At 39.4% G+C, this 6,054-nt stretch overlaps 1 pseudogene; it reads left to right on the top strand.

Annotated features, from left to right (window-relative positions):
- The first annotated feature begins 531 nt into the window (after positions 1-531).
- On the top strand, positions 532-2,320 carry LOC123609786 (annotated as a pseudogene).
- The last annotated feature ends 3,734 nt before the right edge of the window (positions 2,321-6,054 follow it).

Here is a 6,054-nt window from a genome sequence, read left to right on the forward strand (position 1 = left end):
TTTATCATTATACAATGACCTTCTTTGTCTCTTTTTACCACTTTTAGTTTAAACTCTATTTTGTCTGAGATGAATACAGCTACCCTCCTTGTTTTGGTGACCATTTCCTTGAAATGTCTTTTTCCATCTCTTCACTCTCAGTCACTGTGTGTCTTTAAGGCTAAAGGGAGCTCCTTGTGGGCAGCATATTTGGATCTTGTTTTTTTTACTTATCCATTCAGCCTTTATATGTCTTTTAATTGGAGAGTTTAATCTGGGACACTTAAAGTAATTATTGATAGGTAAGGACTTACTATTGTAATTTTGTTAATTCTTTTCTAGTTGTTTTGTACATCCACTGTTCCTTGTTTCTTATCCTATTGTCTTTTTTGTGTTTTAATGTCTTTTGATATCAGTTTGTTTGACTTCTTTATGGTGTTCCTTTGTGTAATTACTATAGAACTTCCCCTTGTGGTTACCATAAAGCTTACATATCTTAAATTTATAACACCCTATTTTAAAACTGATAGAAACCTGGAAACAACTTTGAGTACGCCTGCTACAACCTTCCTCCTGCTGCACCAGGGGAGTAGTTAAAGTAAACAAACAATGGCCAGGAATTACAAACCTTCAGCAGCTTGCCCTGTTTCACAAGGTGGAACGGGGTTGACTGGAAGACCTCCTTCTGGAATATGACCCCCCATCAGGTAATATTCGAGTGGCAACTGGAATGTCACCTGGAACAGCAAGACCAGGCTCTGGTGGTGGTCCCATAGGGACAGGAGGAATTCTGTCTTCTCAAATCAAAGTTGATGATTGTCCTATAACACAACAAGGTTTGAGTGGAATGAAAACTGGAATGAAAGGTTCCCAGAGGCAAATTTTAGACAAATCTTATTATCTTGGATTTCTTCAAAGTAAAATAAATGAACTTACAATAGAAGTTAATAAACTTCAGAAAGAAATAGAAATGTACAATCAAGAGAATTCAGTGTATTTGTCATATGAGAAGAGAGCTGAGACTTTAGCTGTTGAAATCAAAGAGTTCAAAGACAACTAGCAAACTACAATAAGCTGATAGATAAAACTTAGTACCAATGCTGAAATGGAAGAAGTAATGCATGATTACAACATGCTTAAAGCTCAAAATGAGTTATCCACACAACATATGGATCTCATATTTACTGAAAGACAAGCGAAGGAAAAACAAACTAGAAGAGTAGAAGAAGTTGAATAGGAAAAGCAAGCAGCAGATGACATTATCAGAAACACATCTCCTGAAAAACAAGTCAGGTACATAGAAATGAAAACCACAAATGAGAAACTGTTGCAGGAATTAGATACACTTCAGCAACAGCTAGATTCACTGAACATAAAAAAAAGAGAGCTTGAAAGCTAAAATAGCACACTCCCAGGTTAAATAGGAGGCTGTACTGCTGCACGAAAAACTTTATGAGTTGGAGTCCCATCAAGACCAAATGACTGCTGAAGACAAAAGCATGGGATCTCCAATGAAAGAAAGAGAGAGATTACTCAAGCAAGTTAAAGAAGATAATCAGGAAACAGGCAGCAAGGAGCAATAGCTAATAGACATAAAAGAAAAAATAAAGCAATTTAATGAAGAAATTAGACAACTACACATGGATTTAGAAGAACACCATGGTGAAATGAGTCAGAAGTATAAGGAACTAAAACAGGGAGAGGAAAATAAGGACACTTTTATTGAGACTTTTGAGGAAACTAAGAATCAAGAACTGGAACAGAAGGCACAGATAGAAGCCAACATTGTTACACTTTTGGAGCACAGTAGTAGAAATATAAATTGTATAAAACAGATATCCTCTATCACCAACCAAGAGCTGAAGATGATGTAGGATGATCTCAACTTTAAATCTACTGAAACGCAGAAATCACAAAGTACAACTAGAAATTTGACCTCAGGTAGCCAATGTCTACAGTTGGATCTACAGAAAATGGAGCTTCTGCAAAGTAAGATGACTGAGGAACAGTATTCTCTGAAAAGCAAAATTAAGCAAATGACAGCTGATTTGAAAACATATAATGATTTTCCAGCTTTAAAATCATCAGGTGAAGGAAAGAAAAAGAAATTACATCAGGAGAGAACAGTATTAACAACCCGTAGAAATGCCTTTAAGAAAATAACAGAAGCTAAATGTAAACTATGAGATGCTAAAAACACAATTGCAAGAAAATGAGACACATTCTAAGCTTACAAATTTAGACAGGAAGTGGCAACACCATGAGCAAAATAATTTTGGATGAAAAAATTCATAGCAACCTAGAGTCAAAAGAGTGATTACCAGTCAATTATGAAAAATGTGACCAAGCAGATTGCAGAGTACAATAAAAACCTCGTGGATACTCTACATAGCATGAGCAGAAACTGAGTCTGAACCAACTGCAAGTCTCTGTAGCAGTGTCCTCCACTGCTAAACTTTGGACAAGCTGACTGAAAAAAAAAAAAAATAGCTTACCCTTGAAGAGTTTTACCTAAAATATTTGAGTGCTATAATTTTTGTGATCTCTTTGAAGAGTGACATTTTAAATAACAGTTCAATAAAAAGTTTGCATACAAAATAAATAATAAATATATAATAAATAAAACTGATAGCGACTTAACTTCAATAGCATTCATAAACCTTACACTTTAATTTCTCCTCCTCTCACACCTTACATTATTGCTGTTACAACTTATATGCTTTTTATACTATGCAATTAATAACAGACGGTTATATAGTTTTTTTTTTCATTTTTTTTTTAACGTTTATTTATTTTTGAGACAGAGAGAGACAGAGCATGAACGGGGGCGGGTCAGAGAGAGAGGGAGACACAGAATCTGAAACAGGATCCAGGCTCTGAGCGGTCAGCACAGAGCCCGACGCAGGGCTCGAACTCACGGACCGTGAGATCATGACCTAAGCCGAAGTCAGACGCTTACCTGACTGAGCCACCCCAGGCGCCCCAATAACAGACTATTGTATAGTTTTTCAACGTTTATTTATTTTTGGGACAGAGAGAGACAGAGCATGAACGGGGGAGGGGCAGAGAGAGAGGGAGACACAGAATCGGAAACAGGCTCCAGGCTCTGAGCCATCAGCCCAGAGCCTGACGCGGGGCTCGAACTCACGGACCGCGAGATCGTGACCTGGCTGAAGTCGGACACTTAGCCGACTGCGCCACCCAGGCGCCCCTGTATAGTTTTTAATACATTCATTTTTTATCTTTAAAGTTAGCATTGTAAATGAATTATGCACCACTATTACCATATTTCAGAATCTAATTATGACTATATATTTACCATTACCAGTGAGACTTACACTATCTTTTTATGTTTTTATGATGTTAACTAGTATTCTTTTACTTCCACTCAAAGAACTCCCTTTAGCATCTCTTGTAAGGCAGGTCTGGTGGTAATGAACTCCCCCAGCTTTTGTTTGTGCAGGACACAAATGACAAGCTCATTGCTAACATCATACTCAATGGTAAGAGTTTGTGTCTTACACAAACAAAAGCTGTCCTTTGTTTCTGAAGGACAACTTCTCTGGGTATAGAATTCTTGACTGACAGTTATTTTCTTTCAATATTTTGAATATGTCATCTCATTTTCCCCTGGCCTGAAAGGTTTCTTTTGAGAAATCTGTCAGTTATCTTATGGGGACTCCCTTCTATGTAACTTCTTTTCTCCTGCTGCTCTTAAATTCTTTCTTGGTTTTTGACTTTTGACAATTTAACTATAATGTGTCTCAGTGTAGCCCTATTTGGGTTCAATTTATTTGGGGTCTTTTGGACCTCATGGATCTGGATGTCCATTTCTCTCCCCAGGTGTAGAACATTTTCAGCCATTGTTGCATTAAATATATTTCTGTTCCTTTCTCTTTCTCTTCTGCTTCCGGAATTCCCACAATGTGAATACTGTTTCTTTTCATTGTGTTCCATAGTTCCCATAATCCCATTCACTCTTTTTCATTCTTTTTTCTCCCTGCTCCTCTGGGTAATTTCAAATGCTCTATCCTCAAAGTCACTGATTCTTTCTTCTACATGGTCTAGTCTACTTTTGAAACTTCACTGAACTCTTCAGTTACTGTATTTTTCAACTATAGGATTTCTGAGGTTTTTATGGTTACCATTTCTTTGTCAAATTTCTCATTTTGTTCATGCATTATTTTCCTAATTTCATTTAGTTGCCTGTCTGTGTTTTCTTGTAATTAACTAAACTTGCTTATGAGGATTATTCTGAATTCTTTGTCTGACAGTTCATAGATCTCAATTTCTTTAGGGTCAGTTATTGGAGCTTTATTAGTTCCCTCGGTGGTGTCTTTACCTGATTTTTTATGATCCTCGATTCCTCATCTTGAGTAATTTAGCAATCAGGATCTTCTTCCAGACTTTACAGGTTTGCTTTTGCAGTGGCAGCTCTTCACCAATAAGTTCAGTTTGGGTTTCTGGGTTATGTCTTTGGGCAGGTGGAGCCTATTACCATGATCTATTTTGGGGCAAGGCAACTGTTCAAACTCTGAGGACAAGGATGGGGGATGTGCCACTGGCTGGTAAAAGTTGGATAGGGCTTCTGGCTTGATTCCCTACCCAAGTGAGCTGCAGATAGACTCCATAGTTTCCTGGATTCTGTGGTCAGGTTCATAAGATAGTTGGGTAATAGATAAATTCAGTAATAGGTGGTACTATGAATTAGCTTCCCTGTCCTCATAGGGCAGCAGGATGGGACCCAGGACCTATACAGCTTATTGTTTATGTACCTGAATTAGTCCAGAGTGTACAATGAATTTCCTGATCTAGTGAAGCCATCAGTTTTGCTCCTCAGACAGGGAAGAAAAGCCATGGCTGTGCTCTCTATTTAGGTGCCACTGTACATAGGACTGTTGGGGGGGGCTACAGAGCTTCCCATGTACTCTGGCTAGGTTCCTTGGTCAGAGAGTCTAAAGGCTATATTCTAAGCCCACTGCTGAATACAAATTAAATTTCCTACCTGGCACAGTGGGAGAAGCATCCCTAACAAAGAGCAGCCAAACAAAGGTAAAGCTCTTTGTTTGTTGACTTAACTTATACCAACCTGCACCCCAAGTTCCCTGACCAAGCAGGACCACTTGACTGTGCCCACCCACCTCTCAGCTCAAGTGCTGCTGGTCCACACACCTTCCAGGAGTTGTCTCCAGCCCTTTTGGTCTGATAGGGCCAGAAGACACTCCACAGCAGGTGGGGATGTGACTTAGCTCAATGCCTGGGTGTGAGTAAACAGGGCTCTAGGGACGTCAAAATTCATTTGAGGTTCCACATCACACAGATCTGTACCCTACTTAGTTCCCTAGTCAGAGGGCAACCCAATCTGCCTCCCTAATCAGACAGCAAAACCACCGGTTGGGATTACTACTTGGGCATCACAGGTATGAACCCGACCTGCCAAGATCCATATGCTGATTTTTGCAAGCCCCTCCTCATTTACCCATCACATTCAGATTCCCATTGGTTGAGCAACACAGATGCCTCTTCACAGTGGTATGAGATCAGAGTAGGGGCTCCCACAGAGCAACGCTGGGGGGAGCCAGTGGTCCCCACTGTGTTCTCCTTTCCCACTGAAGGACTGGCGGCTCAATGGAGACCTGTTGGTGTGGTGCTGCACTGGCCTGGGAGAGGGGCAATGCAGTCAGCTCTCGTACCATTCTACCACAGTCTCTCTTGATCTCTGTGGTACAGGGGATGCTTTAGCTTCACCCATTTATTAAGGGATGCTCTCAGTGGTATCTTGTTCTTGAATTATTCTCAGTTGTTTTTTCCTGTGAAGAGAGCCAAGTCACCACTGTGGTAACATCAATGCCACCATCACCCAGGCATTCACTTTTTAATCTGTGTCCCTTACATTTACACTAGTGCTCAGGTATTAATGAAAACAAATGTTTGAAAAGTCAACAATGCTTAGTATCCTGCACTAAGCACAAGGAGCACAAAAGAGCAAAGTGGGACAAAGACAATTTTTTTTAAATGTATTAATTTGCTAAGCTATCAAATAAAATGAAAAAAGAGAAAGGTTGATGTAACATC

The sequence above is a fragment of the Leopardus geoffroyi genome, chromosome B2, assembly GCF_018350155.1.
Source record: "Leopardus geoffroyi isolate Oge1 chromosome B2, O.geoffroyi_Oge1_pat1.0, whole genome shotgun sequence".
NCBI lineage: Eukaryota > Metazoa > Chordata > Mammalia > Carnivora > Felidae > Leopardus > Leopardus geoffroyi.